We start from the raw sequence: 23624 nt of genomic DNA, 5'->3' as shown, positions 1-23624 counted from the left end.
CTGCACATCCCTGATGCGAATCTCCCGTTCCACCACATCCCAAAGATGCTCTATTGGATTGAGATCTGGTGACTGAGGAGGCCATTTGAGTACAGTGAACTCATTGTCATGTTCAAGAAACCAATCTGAGATGATTCGAGCTTTATGACATGGCGCATTATCCTGCTGAAAGTAGCCATCAGATGTTGGGTACATTGTGGTCATAAAGGGATGGACATGGTCAGCAACAATACTCAGGTAGGCTGTGGCGTTGCAACGATGCTCAATTGGTACCAAGGGGCCCAAAGAGTGCCAAGAAAAAATTCCCCACACCATGACACCACCACCACCAGCCTGAACCGTTGATACAAGGCAGGATGGATCCATGCTTTCATGTTGTTTACGCCAAATTCTGACCCTACCATCCGAATGTCGCAGCAGAAATCGAGACTCATCAGACCAGGCAACGTTTTTCCAATCTTCTACTGTCCAATTTCGATGAGCTTGTGCAAATTGTAGCCTCAGTTTCCTGTTCTTAGCTGAGAGGAGTGGTACCCAGTGTGTTCTTCTGCTGCTGTAGCCCATCTGCCTCAAAGTTCGACGCACTGTGCGTTCAGAGATGCTCTTCTGCCTACCTTGGTTGTAACGGGTGGCAATTTGAGTCACTGTTGCCTTTCTATCAGCTCGAACCAGTCTGCCCATTCTCCTCTGACCTCTGGCATCAACAAGGCATTTCCGGCCACAGAACTGCCGCTCACTGGATTTTTTTTCTTTTTCGGACCATTCTCTGTAAACCCTAGAGATGGTTGTGCGTGAAAATCCCAGTAGATCAGCAGTTTCTGAAATACTCAGACCAGCCCTTCTGGCACCAACAATCATGCCACGTTCAAAGGCACTCAAATCACCTTTCTTCCCCATACTGATGCTCGGTTTGAACTGCAGGAGATTGTCTTGACCATGTCTACATGCCTAAATGCACTGAGTTGCCGCCATGTGATTGGCTGATTAGAAATTAAGTCTTAACACACAGTTGGACAGGTGTACCTAATAAAGTGGCCAGTGAGTGTATATATGTAATCCTATGTATATTTTTCTTGTGCTGTAGTGTTAATTCCAGTTATCTGGTTCATCAAAAAATAGCGGTGTCGGTATAATGAGGGTGGTTGCTTCGTCCTCTTTTCATTCTTGTGTGGGAGACAATCTTGATCTCCTCTGGGAGCGCTGATTAGGTTCTCTATAGGTCCGTTGCTCTGGCTAGATACCAACAGCCATTTCTGATATCCGAACAAACAAATGATCCACTAAATTGATACATAATTGTATTTTTATTACAAAGAGGCATTAATATATTTTTTATATTTTTAATACTATGTACACACTTTTCACACTTTTTTCACATTTTTCATACAAAAATATATATATAGTTTTTTCTTCCTTCTTTTTTATATATATTAAAAAATCTTTTTCCTTTCTTCCTTTCTCAGGGCTACGTCCCTGTCTGGCACGGTGGTGTGAGTACTGGAGCGTTGAACCTTTTTTTCTGTTTTCTTCTCTCCTTCAGCAAGAGTTCGTTTTTACATATAATTAAAAAAGTTTTTAAATATACTTTTTGGGTTTTTAAACTTCTTATCTGTAAAACAATTAAAAGAAACAATGATTTTATTTACTAAAGATTTGTTATAATGAAATTTCCTGTTATTTTACTCATTTGAACTTTGACTTCTTTGCCGCAGTGCATGTGACTATTGGCGCCAATTTTCAAATTGTGGATGTATATAACCTGAGACGGCTCTATCTGTTCATATATGTCATCCCCTGAGAAAGAAGTATTATCTACTTCGAAACACGTTGGGAAATAAATGGTTAATCCTTTTATCTAACCTGGATTCGATATTTATTCAGCAGCTCACTTAAGTCCATGAATTTTTTCCATTATAAACAGGATAGGGTTAGATACACTGCTCAGCAGTCAGTATCACACAGGATAGGATTAGATACACGGCTGAGCAGTCAGTATCACACAGGATAGGATTAGATACACGGCTGAGCAGTCAGTATCACACAGTATAGGATTAGATACACGGCTGAGCAGTCAGTATCACACAGGATAGGATTAGATACATAGCTCAGCAGAAAGTATCACACAGGAGAGGATTAGATACACAGCTCAGCAGAAAGTATCACACAAGATAGGATTAGGTACACAGCTCAGCAGACATTATCACACAGGATAGGGTTAGATACACAGCTCAGCACACAGTATCACACAGGATAGGATTAGATACACGGCTGAGCAGTCAGTATCACACAGGATAGGATTAGATACACAGCTCAGCAGAAAGTGTCACACAGGAGAGGATTAGATACACAGCTCAGAAGTCAGTATCACACAGGATAGGATTAGATACACGGCTCAGCAGACAGTATCACACAGGATAGGATTAGATACACGGCTGAGCAGTCAGTATCACACAGGATAGGATTAGATACACAGCTTAGCAGAAAGTATCACACAGGAGAGGATTAGATACACAGCTCAGCAGAAAGTATCACACAAGATAGGATTAGGTACACAGCTCAGCAGACATTATCACACAGGATAGGGTTAGATACACAGATACACATGTTGTTTATCAAAAGGCTCTTGAATGAGTTGAAAATAAAATACTATCAATACTTGGGTAATCGTTTAGTTAATTTGTGTTGCAAATCTGTAGTGTTGAATATATGATGTGAAATCTTTTTATGTGCAATATAATCATTATAATTTGTTATAACTAATCACAGTTGGTTACTATGCCCAGGCAACACGGGCTCTTCAGCTAGTATATCTATAATGAGAAAAATCAGAGGAACTGAACATTTTAAAGTGGTCTCTTAACTTTTGCTAGAGCTACTGTATATATATCAAGCCACGCCCACTCCACATAGCCACACTCACTCCACACGCAAACCCCCCATATAATAAATATCTAATATATATATATTTCACCAGAGCTGTTTAAAATATGAAAGCTGAGCTGTGATTGGTTGCTATGAGCAACAGTTTTCTTTGTAGACAGTTGTGGTAACTGAGGCCTATTATTCTTATCATTTGTATGGCGTTATCATCCTTCTGTAAAGCTGGAAATAACACAATTTATTACCGAGCTGACACAGACCACTCTCTGACACAGACTGCAGGGGGAGCCCAGAATCAGGAACTTCTCTCTGCATGAAGCATCTCATTAACTTAAAAATTCAAACAGATTAAAATGAAACACAAGAAAGATTTCTCCAACCCAGGTATCATTTTAATCAGTGTAACAGCGCCAACCAGACAATGCCTGGTTCGCTTTAAACTTAATGCCACTCTAAATTAGTCCTTTTTTAAAATTTCTAATTAAATGGTATTACACTCCCACAAGGTGGAAATCTGCTTTCTCTAAGAGAAAAGCTGTATTATGCCTCAATGAGCAAGACTTACAGAAAGAAGAAAGGGAGGCAAGACTTACAGAAATGGAACCCCCTACTATCCCACATCATCCCATCAGAGCCTCCGGACTACTACCCCATATATCCCACATCATCCATCCCGGTATCCTGACTGCTGTCTCTCCCTCAGCACACTAATAGAGCAGAGAAATACCGGCCCCGAACACATCCCGGGCTCCCTTCCCCCGAGCACATCCCGGGCTCCCTGAGCATCCCCTGAAGTCACCGTGCCCGGCAGCTCCGATGTCTGCTCCTCATACAGCGGCCTCAGATGTACAGCACCGAGCGTCAGGGGGTGGAGCTGCTGCACTGAAATGCCTCCACCGTGTACAGATGGGAGGGAACCTGGAGATGACATTCAGGTATATACTATATACAGGGGGAGATGACATACAGGTATATACTATATACAGGGAACATGACATACAGGTATATACTATATACAGGGAAGATGACATACAGGTATATACTATATACAGGGAAGATGACATACAGGTATATACTATATACAGGAAGAGATGACATACAGGTATTTACTATATACAGGAGATGACATACAGGTATATACTATATACAGGAGGAGATGACATACAAGTATATACTATATACAGGAGGAGATGACCTACAAGTATATACTATGTACAGGAGGACATGACACACAGGTATATACGCCATATACAGGAGGAGATGACATACAGCAACAATTTATGTACAATATAATCATAATTTGTTATAACTAACCAAAGTTAGTTACTATGCCCGGGCGACGCCGGGCTCTTCAGCTAGTAAAGAAAAATCCGGATATCAGCTGCTAGGCTAGGCTCACATTAGCGTTTGAGTCCGCAGCATATCATCCGCATGCGCAAATGCATGTCAAAACGCATGTTTACGCAGTGTTTTTATGCGCATCATCTTATGCATGCCGGGAAAAACGCTTGTGCATGCTATGCATATTTGACGGATTTCTGATGCCAACAATGTGTATACTGTATAACAGTATCTCAAATGCCAGTCATATACTATCTTGTATGTGTTAGGGCCTGTGCACACTTTGCAGATTGTCGCAGATTTTTCTGCACAAATTTGTCACCAAACCTGAAGGGTATCCCGAAGCCAGCAAAGTGAATAAGAACCGTGAGGTCTCGTGCACACGTTGCTTATTTTTCCTTGCAGATTTTTTTCACCGTTTTTGATGCAGATTCAACCGTACTGGTGAGCGGGGAAAATTCTACAATAAAAACTCATGTAAAAAAAGATTTGTGAACCAAATATTTAACGTGTGCACATAACCATATACTTTGTGTACAGACATGAGATGTTATACAGTATACATACACTGTCAGATATATGTATATACATACAAAAATGTGTACATTGTATGACAGCTGATGTCTGTATAACAGTGTACCATATGCAAGTAATGTATTATCCTGTATGTGTTATACTTTGTCTACAGACATCAGATGTTATATAGAAGATAATACTGTATGTGATGGTCTAATGCCTGATGTCTGTACTAGTGATGAATGAACGTGCTTGGATAAGGTGTTATCCGAGCATGCTCAAGAGCTAACCAAGTGTCTTTGGCGTGCTCAAAAAATATGTTAGAGTCCCCTCGACTGCATGTCTAGTGGCTGTTCGAAAGCCGCAACACATTCTGGGATTCCTGTTTATTAGGCAATCCTTGTATGTGTTGCGACTGTCAAACAACCGCAAGACATGGAAGCACAGGGATTAGAACATATTATTCATGTACCTCAAAGTCACTCGGTTAGCACCCGCGCATGCTCGGATAACACCTTATCTGAGCATGTTCGCTCATCACTAATATTCAGGTCTACTACAAAGAAAGGATATAACTAGAGATGAGCGGATCAATATGTGGGACTTCGGACCAGTAATCGGGTTCACTGGTACCTGGAAACTAGATGGGAAACCTTTGAATCTCCTTTCTGACATCACTTGCGTGGTTGGCACTGGTCTCTGCTCGCTCACCCTTTACTTACAATGTGCAATGACAGTGCACTCTATTGCTAACTCGTCACTTCTGACCACAGTCGGTGAGAGAGCACATTGTGATTGTGCACTGAGAAGGACAGTGCACAGTCAAACACTGAGGACTCTCAATTGTAAATAGAAATCTACTGAGCATCCATCAGAATTGACATCTGGCACATGCTTAGTAGAGCAGTGACCAGCCCAGCCCTGGCCGGCTCCTTCTGTAGCTGCAAGGATTGTAAATAACTATAGTTCTCACCATTAAGAGAAAAACAAATAAAAACCCATAACTGGTATAGTAATTTCTGTTGTGACCAAACTATAAAATAATCATGCTGCTTAACCTCTTAGCAACCGAGTCAATTTTGACCTTAATGACCAGGCCAATTTTTTAAAATCTGACCAGGTCACTTTATGTGGTAATTACTCTGGAACACTTCAATGGATCCCACTGATTCTGAGACAGTTTTCTTGTTACATATTGTACTTCCTAATATGGGTCGCCCTCCCAGGGCTGCGGGGGTACTCGGTACCAGTGGGATGTGTCACAGTGGCGGTGACCTGGACTGTGGCCCTGGGCGCCCAAGTAATAGGAAGATGTGAATGGTTTGAATGTTGTTAAATGAATAGTTCGTGACGCCACCTGTGGTATTCCGCAAGGGAGGTGTTAAGCCGACACTGCAGACAGATCCTCTGGGACAGATGGTGTGGTGCAGCGAGGATGGTATAGCCCTCCACAGGTAGGGCTGTTGTCCCAGGGCAGTGTAGATGTGGAGACACTTAGATGGTGTAGTGTCCTCAAGTCTTAGATGGGAGTAGTGCATTTACAGCCCACTACTCCACCGGTGTCTGCTGCAGAACCATTAGTGTACATACAACCTCGGGGACCGGGCCCCGGCCTTGCGCTTAGAACTTCTAGGCAGGGTTCTTCCTCTAACCCACGTCCTCTATGTTCCCTTTTACTCCTACGTTCCATACTTGTCTTTTCCCTTCAATGGAAGCTCAGGCTTCAGTTCAATGTCTTTCTCCTTCTTTCCTTTCCAGTGCCAGCTGGCTCAGATCACTGAGGCAGCTGCAGCACTCCTTCCTCCATCCCTCTTCCAGGGATCCCCACTCCTCCCGAGTGGCTTCCTCTCTCACTGACCTCCTGTCAGACTGACCTCTAATCCTAAACCATCCCTCTCATATATATATTCTGAACTCCACCCACCTCCCAGCACGTCTAGTGTTCCAAGCAGGGAACCACCAAAGGTGCTCTGCCTCTCTCTAAGAATGGAGCTGCAATGTGGTTTTGCTGAAATACTCTATTGTTTGGGGTGCGAGTGTTGGAGCGTGGTCAGGAGCCCCCAACTTACCTGGATGGTGGGGCACCACACCTTAGAAGGTGCAGTACCTCTGTGGTGACTGAGCCTCATGGGCGCCACATATACGAGTAACATTTGTTCAATATGACTTGCTGTCATGATCCAGGCCGGGGTTTGTTTCTTGTTATCTTCTCCCTGGTCTGGTCATGCGGGAGTTAACTTTCTGTGCCTCGTTTTAGGATCTGTTGGGCTAGTTCAGTCCGATGCTGTCAGCAGGTGGCGTCAGTTATAGTTCCTGCCCCAGGCTTGAGCAGCTGACTCTGTTACACCCTGATTTGTCCTCTGCCCGTTTACTCAGTTCCCGTGCCTTCCCATTCCTGCTACCCCACTTGTCTTAGTGTTGTTCCCTGTGCTGTGACCTTGGTATCTGACCCGACTTGTCCTCTGACCTGCTTTACTGTCTCACGTCTCTGGTATTTCTACTCCCGTTTGGCTCTGACTTCTCTGGCTTTTATCTGACCATGTGTATTGATGTTTCCTTTGGTACTGCGTTTTCTGACCATTACAGACCCGGCTTGTCTACCCACTGTTTCGCCACCTAGTGGAGCCTGCACTGCTGCACTGTTGTGCTACGCTGTGAGTGCAACCTTTTTACCTCACTAGCACGCCCTGGTGAAGGTTGCGTGATACTGCACTGCGGCAGCACTACACTTGTGTTTATTTTTTAAAATATCAAAAATTTGGCAATTTTCAAACTTTTAATTCTTATGCCCTTAAATCAGACAGGTAAGTCACACAAAACAGTTAATAAATAACATTTCCCACATGTCTACTTTACAGCTACATCATTTTTGAAACATATTTTTTTATTAGGAAGTTACTAAGGTTAAAAGTTGATCAGCCATTTCTTATTTTTCCAACAAAATTTGCAAAACCATTTTTTAGGGACCACATCACATTTGAAACTATACTGACTATAGGGGGCCTATATGAGAGCAAATGCACAAAAGTTACACCATTCTAAAAACTTAACCCCTCAAAGTACTCAAAAGCACATTCTAGAAGTTTATTAACCCTTCCGGTGCTTCACAGGAACTGAAGCAATGTGGAAGGATAAAAATAAACAGTTAACTTTTTTCACAAAAATTTTAATTTAGCTCCAATTTTTTTATTTTCACAATGGTAACAGGAGAAAATGGACCTTAAAATAAGTTGTGCAATTTCTCCTGAGTACGCTGATACCCCATTTGTGGGGAAATACTGCTATTTGGGCACATGGCAGGTCTCAGAAGGGAAGGAGCACTGTTTGACCTTTTGAACGCAAAAATGACTGGAATCAAGAGCAAATGGCATGTCGCGTTCGGAGAGACCCTGATGTGCCTGAACAATAAAACCACCCCCCACACAAGTGACACCGTTTTGGAAACTAGACCCCTTAAGAAATGTATCTAGATGTGTTGTGAGCACCTTGAACCCCAAAGTGCTTCACAGATGTTAATAGCGTAGAGCTGTGAAAATAAAAAAATCACATTTTACCCACAAAAATTTACTTTTAGCCTCAATTTTTTTTATTTTCACAAGGTTAACATGAGAAAATGGACCCCAAAATTTGTTCTGCAATTTTCCTTATACCTCATATGTGGAGGAAATTTATTGCTTGGGTGCACGGCAGGACTTGGAATGGAAGTAGTGATGTTTTGGAACGCAGACTTTGATGGAATGATCTGCAGGCATCATGTCACATTTGGAGACCCCCTGATGTGCCTGAACAGTAAAAAAACCCACAAGGTACCTCATTTTGAAAACTACACTACAAGAATTTTATCCAGGGTATAGTGAGCATTTTGAGTCCACAGGTATGACATACAATTTGATAACATTAGGTCATCATATTGAAAAAGTTCATTTTTTTCACAAAAATGTTGTTTTTGCCCCAATTTTGTAATTTTCACAATGGATAATAGGAGAAAAAGGACCCCATAATTTGTTGTGCAATTTGTCACAAACGCGACTATACCCCATAGTGTTCAAAAACTTCTGCTTGAGCACATGGCAGGGCGAGGAAAGGAAAGAGTGTTATTTGCATGAAAAATTGTGAATGCCATGTCACATTTGAAAAGCCTCTGACAAGCGAAAACAGCAGAAACCCCTCACAACTAACCCCATTTTGCAAACTAGACGCCTCAAGGAATTCATCTAGGGGTGTAGTGAGTATTTTGAACCCATAGGTGCCTCACAGAATTTTATGACATTGAGACATCAAAATATGACATTTTAGTGGTAAAAATTTTAAAAAAAACTGACTGTCACATCCAAGCATAGACTAGGTGTGAACAGGTACTTACCTAGAGTCACCAACTCATATATAATCAAATAAATAAGACAGCACTCTGTAGCGCCATATCTTGCAAACATGAAATATGAAAGTTGAACTGCATTACTGCATTAGAAATATGAAAAATTGAGAATGCTTAGCACATAAATTGGCCAATTTAAGTGTACATAGAAGCCATGTTAAGGCGATTCTCGTTTTCCAGGACCTAACACTTCCAAACCTCTCTTAGACTAAAGTCTTCATGTGTATGGGAACCTGTGAATCCTCTCTTGGACTGAAATCTATATCTTTGTGGAGGGGTAGGCTCCTGCTATGATTAAAAACGCCCGAAGACTTTACTATAAGAGAGATTGAGCAGTGTTAGGTCCTGGAAAACGAGAATCGCCTTAACGTGGCTTCCACGAATGTACATGAATGTAAAATGCCAGTTATTAGCGCGGGTTGTTACGGACGCGACAATACCAATTATGTGAATTTTATTTTGTTTATTTTTGTATCACAAACTCTGCATTTTGAGTGGCGAAACGGATTTTAGTGATTTGTGTGCACTTTTTTGTTTTTTTTCTACGTTTTATTTTACTTTTTTACTTAGTCCCACTGTGTGACATGTACAATGTGTATTTTGATCACTTGTCTCACACACTCCTGTACAGCAGTGTTTGACACTGTCAGTGTCTCACTAACTGTGCCTGTGTCAGTATCTAGTCCTGGAATCTGTTTTTTCTTGCCCTTAGACTTGCCCTTAGTTAACATGGATCTTGATGTTTCACAAGTCGGCCATCTTGTTTCCTGCCAAAGCTGTATATAAAGCCAGCACCTGTTCTGTTTCATTGCTTGAGTATTATGTTTTGGACTTTGTGCCTCTGCAGTCCCAAGCCTGGACTTACTATCCCTGTTGGTCCTCTCTTAACGGCGGAGTCCTCCGTCAACCTGCACGTCTGGATCCCTGCCTGCTGATCGAGTGATTGCTGAACACCTGACTTCAGGAACCTCTGCCTGACTACACCTGCGGTGAAGTAAGAACTCCAGCCAGCTAGTGTGTTCCTCCGCTCTGCAAGAGTCTGTGTCTTGTGCCCGCATTGCTCAGTGACTTTGAATGCTGTGTCGCAGAGTATCAACTCTGCTATAACCATTTATCAGATTGACTGAACATTTATCTGGACTTATATGCTATCAGATTACTAATACAATATTGCTTGCGCAACCCATTGTGTCTGCAGTCTCTTTGACCTAGCCACTGGTGTCCAGTTGTCTCCACTAGTATCGTGACAGCCTGTGAGATTCAGCTTATTGCTGGATCTCACAGGCCACCATACCCTGGGGTCATCATATGACCTCAGAGTACCATGATAACCATTCGGACTCGCAATTCTCAACGCATGGGTCCGATGGTTACTATGGGGTCTTGTGACCGCCTGGCAACAACTTAAATACCACTGTCACAATTGACAACGGTATTTTAAGGGATTAATCGGTCCTGATAGGTTGCAAAACCTGTTTGGGTCCGATACTGCAGTGGATTAGCTGTCATGTACAGCTGACACCCGCCCAAATCACCGCCGCTCAGTGGCGCTATTCCTTTATTCCCCATCGCCGTTTTACTACGGCAATGAGGGAATAATTACCCTTAATTACTGCTGTTTTAATGTGCATCTTTGATCACTAAGGGGTTAATAGAGTTCTCTTGTGAAAAGAAGGTAGGGTTATCCCCTATCCAGAGGACCCTCACTGATTGTCAGAACAGACAACTTTTGTCCTTGTTAGATTATGGTGCCTGTGTTCATACTTTACTGCCTCTCCATTCATTCTCTACGCAGTCTGCTTGAAAAAAACAGCGCTTGGCAGCAGCTTAGGCCTGTTTCACACTTCCGTTTTTGTGTCCGCCAAACGGATCCGTTTCCGTTTTTTTGACGGAAACTGATGCAAACGGATCCGTTTTTAAAAAAACGGATCCGTTTTTTGACGGATCCGCGGTAACCGCTAATGGAAGTCTATGGGACAAAAAAACGGATCCTGCAAAAAATTGGCGGATCCGTTTTTTTACGGAAACCAACGGATTTTGACGGATTTGAAAAAACGGAAGTGTGAAACAGGCCTTAGGGACTGAATGCAGAGCAGGCAAGCATACATACTGTCTCATTCTGGTGCTTGTTGGCAGTCCCAGCAGTCAGACCCTCACCAATCTATCACATATTACTCTTTAGGTAAATAGATTAAAATGTTTTTATTCCAGGAAACCCCTTCAATGTTCAAAAAACTCCAGTCTTTAAAGGGAAGGTGCCATCCAAAATTTTTCTTTTCAGCAATTGAAAAAATGTAAAGAATTAATGTTTATATTTCCTTACAAAATATTATCATTTGTTTTTAATTTTGTAAAATATGAAAAATAATTTTAAAAAGTTTGGCATTTCCACTTGTTAACACTAGGGGGAGCAGCTACTGAAATTTGGCACAAAAACTTAGTGTAAACTAGCTCACATTACTGCGCTGAATTAATTATGGGCGGAATCTGCTGACATGGGGGTGATGTCACTCCTCTCCTCCCCTTCTGGGTGTTTGCTAAGGGAAAAGAGAGGATGACATTTAGGAACACAGTGAGAAGCCATTTTGATGGGCCCTGCAAAGTTACTGACTGTCTTTGGATCAGAACAGTTCATCAATCAGCAGAAATGTTTCCTGGATTTCTGTGGAGCAGACAAGCAGACCATCCATCCATGTGTATAAAACACAGCACACTATGTACAATCCCTGCCACCGAACAGGGTGCCCCCCATAGACCAGCACACTGCTCTCCTGAAATACTCTGTGCTGCTGTCACCCTGCTCCTTCCACCAAATATATCAGGCCCCTGTCGCCTCGCTTTCACACATCGCCAGGACAGGATCTGAGGAGAGAAATGGGGTCTTAGGTCACCGAGGATGGCAGGCAGCAAAGATTCTGGGAGCAGGGTGACAGCAGCACAGAGTATTTCAGGAGAGCAGTGTGCTGGTCTATGGAGGGCACAGAGGGAGATATATGGGGGAGGAGCAGAGTGACAGCAGCACAGAAATCCAGGAAACATTTCTGCTGATTGATGGCCTGTTCTGATCCAGACTTTGCATACAAAGACCCCATTCCCCTCCTCAGATCCTGTTCTGGCGATGTGTGAAAGCGAGGTGACAGGCGCAGTCCGGGGTGACGCTGGGAAGCAGGATGGGGGGAAATGTAGCCATACAGTAAAGATAAAAATGAGACCCCTCTCTTCTGCTGCCTCACCAGCCCTCCCCTGACTGCACCTAACTATTACCCCTGACCCATGTGCAGGTGCTCAGCCAGAACCACCCTAGAATGGGTCCCCTTTTAGCAGATAATACTGCCATACTGTTTTCACATAATAGCGCCATATACTTCACACATAATGCCACCATATAGATCATACACAATACCACCATGTTAATCACACATAAAACCAGCAGGGTGACAGCAGCACAGAGTATTTCAGGAGAGCAGTATCACACGGGATAGGATTAAATACACAGCTCAGCAGTCCGTATCACACGGGATAGGATTAGATACACGGCTCAGCACACAGTATCACACAGGATAGGAATAGATACACGGCTCAGCAGACTATCACACAGGAGAGGATTAGATACACGGCTCCGCAGTCAGTATCACACAGGATAGGATTAGATACACGGCTCAGCAGTCAGTATCACACAGGAGAGGATTAACATCACAAAACAATCACTGACCTCAGGGAGACCAGTCAAAGAAAACACTGTGGCAGCCGGCAAAGGCACTCAATCAGTGAAATCCTAGGAGCAATGCTCCCTGGGAAATACGAATATGCAAATAAAGTCCGTTGAGCCTCATTTAAGAGTCTCAAACACGGGACTAGCCAGATCTTCCTCCAGTGAAGGACCCAGCCAAGGAGTGGCTTCTTTCGGAAACCACCATTACCACCATATTAAGTGGCCCTTTAAGTCAATATCCAGCTCTAAGAGTTTACAGATATGATAAGGGAAATACCAAGGCCAGGTATCCATCCACAGACAGCTGTTTTGAGGTGTTGCCCCTCTTCAGTGTGGAGTAGGATTCTGGCTAGGTGGGACGATTCTGGCTAGGATTAGATACACGGCTCAGCAGTCAGTATCACACAGGAGAGGATTAGATACACGGCTCCGCAGTCAGTATCACACAGGATAGGATTAGATACACGGATCAGCAGACTGTATCACAGAGGATAGGATTAGATACACGGCTCAGCAGTCAGTATAACACAGGAGAGGATTAGATACATGGCTCAGCAGACAGTATCACACAAGAGAGGATTAGATACACGGCTCAGCAGTCAGTATCACACAGGATAGGATTAGATACACGGCTCAGCAGACTGTATCACACAGGAAAGGATTAGATACACAGCTCAGCAGACAGTATCACACAGGATTGGATTAGATACTCGACTCAACATTCAGTATCACACAGGAGAGGATTAGATACACGGATCAGCAGACTGTATCACACAGGAAAGGATTAGATACACAGCTCAGCAGACAGTATCACACAGGATTGGATTAGATACTCGACTCAGCATTCAGTATCACACAGGAGAGGATTAGATACACGGATCAGCAGACTGTATCACAGAGGATAGGATTAGATACACGGTTCAGCAGTCAGTATCACACAGGATAGGATTAGATACACCGCTCAGCAGACAGTATCACACAGGAGAGGATTAGCTACACAGCTCAGCAGACAGTATCACACAGGATTGGATTAGATACATGGCTCAGCAGTCAGTATCACACAGGAGAGGATTAGATGTCCAGCAGATGGCCAAGTGTTTTGAAAGAGCAGGGAGCAGCTCCTCCTATGTTTTGCAAGAGCAGGGGCAGCAGCTGGTCGGGTGTTTTGGAAAGAGCAGCTCAGTCTCCATGAGCTCATCCTGGTTCCTCTCCTGCAGCTGGTATGTGCAGAGTGAACATCTAAACCCTGTTATGCTGGAACAGTACAGCATCCAGGGCTTGCAATAGTGTAAATGGGGCAAAAATTAAAGCACTGGGCTCTAATAAGATGGCGCCTGGCCACCCCTACAGCTGTGAATTGAGCTGCACACAGAGGCCTGCCCAGTTCACAGCTGATGCTGCTGCAATGATACAGATAGGGTCGGGAGCCGACTCTTGTCTCTTATGCCCAGGGACTGCTGTAAATGAGCATGGAAAGTGTCATTCAGCAGCCAGAAAGGTAAGATGGCAGCCCCCAGTGGCTGCATTAATACAGTAAAAAAAACAAAAACAAACACACCACTGAGTCAAGATTAGGGGACAATATTTTTTTTTTTTTTTTTTTTACATTAAATTATGAAAAAACACGGCACCTTCCCTTTAAGAATTTTAGGGCACCAGCATTCAACTCAGTGTCCATGAGGTTGATGGTGACATCATGACACAGAACAGATTTAGCCATACAGTCAGGAGAAGCAGGAGTGGAGAATTCTCTTTTTATTGATTAATGCGCCCACAGCAAGTAGTCATTTATCACAGTATGCACTCGTGCACATGACCATATTTTCGGTCCTCGTGCGATCTGACAAAATATCAAACATGCGGACCAATGTCGAGCTTGGTCCCAGGAAAAAAATTGCAGCATACCAGAGATTGACCCGATATTTAAATCACACTTGGCCATTCAAGTCAATGAGTCCGTGGAAAGCTTCAGAGTGCTCTTGGATGAAATCTAAATGCAGTACGAATTTCATGGACTGACAGAATTGAGAAGATGGAGGCAATTTTTTCCACCTTTTCTTCATCCCAGAAAATCGGATCACACTATGATCAAACACATATAATAGTTTGATCAGATCAGTGTGATTAACATAATCGGCCTGATTATCTGAGATGAGAGAATATATGCTGGTGTGACCCTCACCTATGTAGAAAAATTCTTTCCTGGATAGAGGCTAATACTGTACTTATACAGGTGCTTCTCACAAAATTAGAATATCATCAAAAAGTTAATTTACTTCAGTTCTTCAATACAAAAAAGTGAAACTCCTATATTATATAGAGTCATTACATAGTGATCTATTTCAAGTGTTTATTTCTGTTAATGTTGATGATTGTGGCTTACAGCCAATGAAAACCCAAAAGTCATTATCTCAGTAAATTAGAATAATTTACAAAAACGCCTGCAAAGGCTTCCTAAGAGTTTAAAAAGGTCCCTTAAGGCCCCTTTATATTTAGCGATGCACCAGCGATCCCGACTACGATACAACCCGGTCAGGATCGCTGGTGCATCGCTAAATGATCGCTAGTGAGCTGCCACACAGGCAGATCTCAGAGCGATGCAGCAGCGATACAGCGAACGATACTCACCTTTCAGACGCAGCAATCCTGACATCCTCCCGTCCGCGTCCACACGTCGCTCGTCGGCGCCACAGGAAGCGACCGACGAGAAATGGAGCAGAGTGATCTCGCGCGATCAGCGATGGACAGCGGGGGAGCTGGTCGGAAGTAAGTATCACACATAGCGATATCGCTAGCAATATCGCTATAACATCACAAAATCGGTTACGTTATAGCGATATTGCTAGCGATATCGCTATGTGTAAAACCCCCATTAGTCTGTTTTAGTAGGCCCCGCAATCATGGGGAAGACTGCTGACTTGACAGTTGTCCAGAAGGCAGTCATTGATACACTCCACAAAAGGAGGGTAAGCCACAAAAGGTTATTTACTAAAGAAGCTGGCTGTTCACAGAGTGCTGTATCCAAGCATATTAATGGAAAGTTGAGTGTAAGGAAAAAGTGTGGTAGAAAAAGTTGCCCAAGCAACCAGGATAACCACAGCCTTGAAAGGATTGTTAAGAAAAGGCCATTCAAAAATTTGGGGGAGATTCACAAGGAGTGGACTGCTGCTGGAGTCATTGCTTCAAGAGCCTCCACACACAGACTTACCCAGGACATAGGCTACGATTGTCGCATTCCTTGTGTCAAGCCAATCATGACCAGTAGACAAAACCTGAAGCGTCTTACTTGGGGCCACTGAGAAAAACGACTGGACTGTTGCTCAGTGGTCCAAGGTGTTGTTTTCACATGAAAGTAAATTTTGCATTTCAGTTGGAATCAAGATCTCACAGTCTGGAGGAAAGGTGGAGAGACACACAATCCAAGCTTTTTGAGGTCTAGTGAATAGTTTCCACAATCAGTGATGGTTTGGGGAGCCATGTCATCTGCTGGTGTAGGTCCACTGTGTTTTATCAAGACCAAATTCAGCCGTCTACCAGGAAATTATAAAACACTTCGTGCTTCCCACTGCCGACAAGCTTTTTGGAGATGGAAATTTCATTCTCCAGCAGGACTTGGCACCTGTCTACACTGTCAAAAGTACTAATACCTGTTTTAAAAATAACAGTATCACAGTGCTTGATTGACCAGCAAACTCGTCTGACCATAACCCTATAGAGAATCTGTGAGGTATTGTCAAGAGGAAGATGAGACACCAGACCCTACAATGCAGACCAACTGAAGACTGTTATCAAAGCAACCCGGGCTTCCATAACACCTCAGCAGTGCCACAGACTGATCGCCTCCATGCCATACATTTCAGTAGGCCAACATTTTGGATTTTAAAATAATTTTTCAAGCTGGTGTTATAAAGTATTCTAATTTACTGAAATACTCAAAGAGGAGATCCCAAGAGGGAAAAAAACACCAGATTCCCGCGCTGCTATATTTCAACCATCAAATAGAGGAAATCAGTACTTTATTTATGGTACATACAGAGACAACGTGTTTCGAGGTCCATTCAGTGACCTCTTCTTCAGGTCGAATGTACATTCGACCTAAAGAAGAGGTCACTGAATGGACCTCGAAACGCGTTGTGTTGTGAGCTCATTTTCTCATTCACCTTTGATGTCCGATGAACTCCCTCTGCTGGTGAAAGGAGGTGGTGAAACTGATTTGGATGGGAGAAACCTGTCATCTGAACAGGTGGATTGCGATTGGACATCCGGAATCTCTGAGTGGATATAAGGCTGCCGACGCCCTGTAAGGTTGCTGGTGATTTCTCTGCTCTGAACTCTGGCCTCCAGTTCAGTTCCTGTCTTCTGAAAGCTAAGTTTTGCTCTGTTATTGTTCCATGAGATTTTGTCTGATATGCTTAGTTTTGTGTTCAGCCAGCCCCTGCTGGGGCTTTGCTGAATTTCCATTTTGTCCCTGATCGGTTAAATCTCTTTTGCTCTGTTTTCAGAATATATTGGAGTGCTGATATAGGGATTTTGAAGTCTAGTGACTTCAGGGCCGTTTTTCTTATCAGACGTGTTGGGACATTTTTGGTAGGGTTTTTGCGGATTGCAGCTAGCATCTTTTCTGTCCTTTCCTATCTAGTTAGTTGGGCCCCATCGTTTGCTCTGCCTGTCTTTCTGTCTGTGTTTGTGTTTTCATCTGTTTTCACAGACAATACATGTTGGGGGCTGTCTATTGCTTTGGGGTCTGCTCTGGGGCAGTTTAGATTTCTCCTTTCTTTCTTTAGGCTTATTTAGCTCTCCGGCTGTGACGAGGTGTCTAGGATCACTGTAGGAACACTCCACGGCTACTGTTAGTTTTTTGAATAGGATCAGGGGTCTGCAATCCGTTAGCTACCAACCTCTCCGGTTTTCTGGACTTAGCTTGCATTTTTGTTTTTTCCTCCTCCGGTGACTCATTCATAACAGCGTTGTCTCTTTATGTACCATAAATAAAGTACTGATATTGGAACCAATTTCTACAATCTACTGGATTTCCTCTATTTGATGGTTGAAATATGGCAGCGTGGGAATCTGGTGTTTTTTTCCCTCTTGGGATCTCCTCTTTGAGTAATGGAAGCAGACGCTGTCTGTCTACACCATCCTGCTGCAGCTTCATTGCATGTGACTAAGCGCATACAGTAGTTGTGGCTTTATACAACTATTGAGGGTGAGTACCTTGCACAATTTAATTTATATTCATTATATCTGCACGGGTAAGGCCCTATGGGCGCGCTTTTGTGGTTACTTTTATCTTTAGTTTACTGAAATAATGAAACATTAACAGAAATAAACACTTGAAATAGATCACTCTGCTTGTAATAACTCTGTATAATATGAGTTTCACTTTTGGTATGGAAGAACTGAAATAAATTAACTTTTTGATGACATTCTAATTTTGTGAGAAGCACCTGTATATCTGAAAAATATGATCTATTTGGCGATTGCAAGCCACACTGAGTATCCATTACACTCCACCAAGCATGGCTTAACATAGAAGTATCAGATGATGTATACTGTATTTCAGTAAATGGGTACTGATAGATATTTTATGTATTACATACCTAGTGGAAATATTTTGCTGACAACATTTTTTAAGGAAAATCTAATTCTGGAGCTGTAAACATGGATATGTTTTACTTAACATCCTTCTCTATAGAAGTACATAATTCAGAAATATATTACCCTCCTCCCTCTAGCACTTCTGCCTACTAAACACATGCTGCATGTCCTATTTTTAGCATATGTAGCTGCCTTTATAATTCAGAAAATGTTCCAAAAACAAAACAATGAGACAGAAGCAAATCATACCTTGTTAGCTACCTGGTTTACATAGTAATGATCTTAAAAAATAGGTAGACATTTATTTATGGAATAATAGAGTTTCTTGAAAAGCAAAGCACCAAACATTTCTGTTGTAGGAGTGGTGGAACTGATGGTCTGCTCCCTTACACTGTAAGGGGTTAAATGTATTTTATGTTCATGCATGTTGTCAGTGGCACCACCCACTGGGGCTGCAGTGTAGCCTGGGCAGGGTTAACTGTAATGGCCAGACAAGTTTGGAGAGGTGGAACTGAGAGTTAGTACCAAGTTCAGGAAGTGACAGTTCAGTGCAGGACAGTAGTGTGAAGTGACAGTAGCAGTCACACACATTGAGCTGCTAGGGACAATGTGGGCCTAATATTCGGGGCAGTGGATTGCCAAAAATACCCTTCCATGTGATTCCATCTACCGGCCTGGGGGAACCTCATGATGTACGTCAGGGGCTTTGGGCACACTCAGCCTGTGAAGCTACAAGGAAAGATGGACTCAGACTTTATGATAAGGAATGTGTTGCAATCCAGGTGCACTACTAGTGGTGGAGAAGACTTCCTAGAAGATAGCAAAATATCAGATAACCAGGGCTGAAGGTGTGTGATTCACTGCACAGGCACGGCGTTGCCTGCATCTACCACTGCCACCAGTGATTGCAATTTATCTTGGGCTCACTTACTTAACTGTGGATCCTCTGGAATCTCTTGCCATAAAGGCAACTCTCTCTGGGCATATTACCATTAATGAGGAACTTCAAGAATTAAAACTACCTATCATAAAGGATAATCCATTGACTCTCAAAACATTTCTCAACAGTGAAATTACTCATACGGTGACTACAACCTCTCTTCTCTAAAAGGGCGACTATATGATTAAGGCCGTTGTGAGGCCAAAACGTCAAAAAAGTTGTCGCTTTTTCACCGTTTAATTAAAATAAAAATATTTCACTTTTGCAAAAATCCACGTGTGCAGTGACTCTACATTGGACTTAGGCTGGTTTCACATTTGCGCTTTTGTGCGCAGCGCATCGTGCGCACCAGTGCGCATGCGCACTGCGCACCTATATTTAACATGATGTGCGCATGGTCTTGCGCATACTTGCGCTTTCGTGCGCATGCGTTTTTTTGTCTTTCGCGCCAGGCGCGTCAGACGCAACATGTTGCATTTTTGGTTCCGCCCTGTCTCGTCAAAAAAACGCATGCGCACACTTGCGCACGGAATGCGCAAAAACACCACATTGGAGCCTATGGGAGCGCATGCGTGCGCATGGTCTTGCGCACGCTTGCGTTTTTATGCGCATGCGTTTTTAAGATAAACACGACTGAAATGTGGTCTAGACAGTAAAAAAAAAAATTAAACCAAGGTGATAAAATGGTGTGGGCACTGGGATTCCACAATACTTTAAGGATTGCTCACGAGTGGACACACAGCACAAGCTGCACCAATGTAAGTATGAAAAACCTAATGTCTGGCTGAAATTTCAATACATTTCTATGTACTTATGTCTCTTTTTTTTTTTATTGCAGCATGTCTTCATCTGGTGAGGAATATGTCCCCGGGACAGGGCAAGAGGCAGAAGAAGTGAGTACCATGCTTCCGTATGGATTGGAAAAAATAAACACATGTGGTTAATTTTTTTGGTTTAATTTTCAGACCTCATCCTCCATCACGCCACCACCACCGGAGGAACGGCAGGAGCAGCAAGGCCAAGTGCGGGCGGGAAGACGTGATGTAAGTACAGACGGACTGTTTTTTTTTTTTTTACTTATTTTCTAGGCTGGTTTATTTTTATTTATTTTTTTTTGGTATTTTTTAAAGTTTTTTTTTTAAATTTTCATGGTTGTTTTTTTCGATGTTTGTTGCTTTTTTTTGCATTTATTTTCATTTAAAACAAAAAATTTTTTCATGGCTTGTGTATCAATATCTAAAGCTCAAAGTGTGTATGTGTATGTGTGTGTGTGTGTGTGTGTGTGTGTATGTTTGTTTGTTTGGGTATATGGGCACGGGACTATGGGATGGCGGATATGTATGATGGTATATGGGCACGGGACTATGGGATGGAGGATATATATGATGGGTATATGGGCATGGGACTATGGGATGGAGGATATGTATGATGGTATATGGGCACGGGACTATGGGATGGAGGATATGTATGACGGGTATATGGGCACAGGACTATGGGATGGCGAATATGTATGATGGGTATATGGGCACAGGACTATGGGATGGCGAATATGTATGATGGGTATATGGGCACAGGACTATGGGATGGCGAATATGTATGATGGGTATATGGGCACAGGACTATGGGATGGAGGATATGTATGATGGTATATGGGCACGGGACTATGGGATGGAGGATAATTATAATTTTCTATAACTAACCACAGTTAGTTACTATGCCCGGGCAGCGCCGGGCTCTTCAGCTAGTTTTCGAGATTTTTTATTTTAAAATCTTTCAAAGATTAATGTTTGTCTTTCTTTTCTAGGCTCCACAGCGGGAGGACCTCGCCCTGGACAACGACGAGCTCATCCGTCTAGTCCAGGAGCGAGTCCCGTTGTGGGACACCCGTCACCAACTGCACTCGGACAACGTGGTGATCCGGCGGCTCTGGAACGAGGTGGCCGCATCGCTGATGGATGGCTGGGACAACACCTCTCCCCGGGTCCACAAGGATTTTCGTAAGTATTTAAATGCAGTGTGATGCAGCAGTGATCTTGGCCGGGATCACCCAACTGTGTGTGATGCTATTAACTTCATGGAGTTTCTATCATCACACACAGTTGGATGATCACAGCCTCCAGTGCATAGTCTTACTTTTTTTCTTTTTTTTTTTTCCACCACAGTGAACAAAGTCAGAACCCGTTGGCGCTCGATGAAGGACCGCTTCAACAGGGATATCCGTCAGGAGAATCAGGTTCGCAGTGGTGCTGCGGCAAGGACCGGCACGAAGTACAGATACCATCGTGCCTTGGCATTTTTAAGACCGGTCCTTGCCTCCCAAACGTAAGTATTTTCTAGTTGTATTGTGTTTTATTCTGTGCTTTTCTATTCCACAGGAGTTGGCGATTGTTAATTTATGGTAGTAATTTCTTTCTTTTCTTTTCACAGCACCTGGAGCAGCACCCTGCAACCTGGGCCCGAAGCGGTCCTTCATCAAGCTGCCCCGGACCCCTCCCAGCCATCCATCAGCGAGGAAGCACCTTGCAGGTCTGCACCACAGTCATCTGGAGACCAGGAAGCTCGTCGCTCAGGTGTTCCCCTGTCCCAGGTCTCTGCCACTGGTTTTGCGGGCACTTCCCGCCAGCAGCGGCAGAGGACCTCGGACAGGCCTCTCATGCCCGAGTTCGTTGAATTGAGCTCGGTCTTTCAGAGTAGCCTCAAGGCACTCTCCGATAGACTTGAGAGTGGTTTCCTCCTTTTGGACCAACGCTACAAGTCTATCGAGGGTCGCCTTGAGCGCCTGGAAGTCGACCTCGCCAGACCAGCGCATCATTTTTATACCCAAATAGCTCGGGACACGGCGGAACACCTTACCCCTGACCTCCAGTTGACTGTCATGCAGGCCTGCAACAATGCTTTTATGCAGGCTATGCAGCAGAGTAGGATTATGCAGCAGTCAGCGGTGGCATTTCCACCGGTGCCACCCCTGACTCGTTTTACAGCATTACCTACTTCTGCTGCATATCACTGCACAGCCACCACACTTCCAAGCCTCGCCGGACACCAATATACCGCCCCAAGTCCGAGTGCAGCTGGAGACTTACCCGCCAACACCATGCCAAGCGCTGCTCCTGCCTGGCCCACCACTGCTGCCGCCACCACCACTGGATGGCCCGTCGTCACCACCCCTGCCTGTAGCGCCGCCACCACCACCACCAGCGGGAGGACCACCCCGGTATGGACCGCCACAGCCACCACGCCTGCATGGACCGCCACCAACACCAGCACCACCACCTCGGAGCAGCATCAGCTGGGGGACCCGCATTCAATATTTACGGCCCCTGCCAGGACATCCACCACCACCAGCATGCCACAGCAGGTACAAGATCCTGGCAGGCGGTCCACAAGCGCCAGGCGGTCCCCCAGCTCCAGCCAGTCCACAGCCTCCAGGCGTTCCAGAGGCTCAAGGCGGTCCAGAGGCTCAAGGCGGTCCCCGGGGTCTAGCCAGTCCTCAGGCTCTAGCGAGGACAGCAGCAAGACGACGGGCCACCGTCATAAAAAAAACAAAGAGGAGGACTCTTACCCTCCCTCCTCCCTCACCTCACACTTCACAACTTTCCTTGCCTCGGCTCCCTTCCCCCACTTCTTTGGTTCCTCCTTCCCCTAGAACCCCTTACTCCACCCAAAGCCGTTCCTCATCCCTCCACACCCCCCAGTTTCCACCAACTAAAAAATAAGTAAAATAAATGTTATATTTTTATTTCAAAATAATGTTTGGTTATTGTGTCTTTCGCCGCCTGCACACACTGCGCCGTACACTATGGTTTGTTTTTCTTTAGTTTATACCGGATGGTCAGCCATCCAACTCTGAAAGGGATACTATATTTCATTTTTTTTTTTTTTAATTTATATATATATATATATATATATATATATAAAAATGAAATATAGTATCCCTTTCAGAGTTGGATGGCTGACCATCCGGTATAAAGTAAAGAAAGGGAAACCACCCAAAAAAAAAATTAATTATATATATATATATATATATATATATATATATATTTTATGGTGGTTTCCCTTTCTTCACTTTAACCTGGGCAGGTGAGTAGTGGAGTTTATTAAGACACAGTACACTGGGTACAGGTATAAAAAAACATGTATTTTATTTTTAACAAACAACAAAACTATTAAACCATTTGATCCTGCCATGCTACACGACCAACATCGGATAAAAAGAAGTCCGCAAATTGGTCCCTCATTTGGGCAACTTCGACTGAGGACCG

At 43.6% G+C, this 23624-nt stretch overlaps 1 long non-coding RNA gene across 1 annotated transcript in view; it reads right to left on the bottom strand.

Moving 5' to 3' along the window:
• Positions 1-1285: 1285 nt before the first annotated feature.
• LOC141100949 (uncharacterized) overlaps positions 1286-23624 on the bottom strand; it is a 41578-nt gene continuing 19239 nt past the window's right edge. The window contains exon 2 of the long non-coding RNA XR_012234826.1: positions 1286-1609. This is a non-coding gene — a long non-coding RNA (uncharacterized lncRNA). The remainder of the gene's footprint in view (positions 1610-23624) is intronic.

The sequence above is a fragment of the Dendrobates tinctorius genome, unplaced genomic scaffold, assembly GCF_039654945.1.
Source record: "Dendrobates tinctorius isolate UK_male_01 unplaced genomic scaffold, ASM3965494v1 ptg000111l, whole genome shotgun sequence".
Taxonomy (NCBI): domain Eukaryota; kingdom Metazoa; phylum Chordata; class Amphibia; order Anura; family Dendrobatidae; genus Dendrobates; species Dendrobates tinctorius.
Note: the sequence above shows the minus strand (reverse complement) of the source record. Positions and strands in the feature narration are given on the sequence as shown.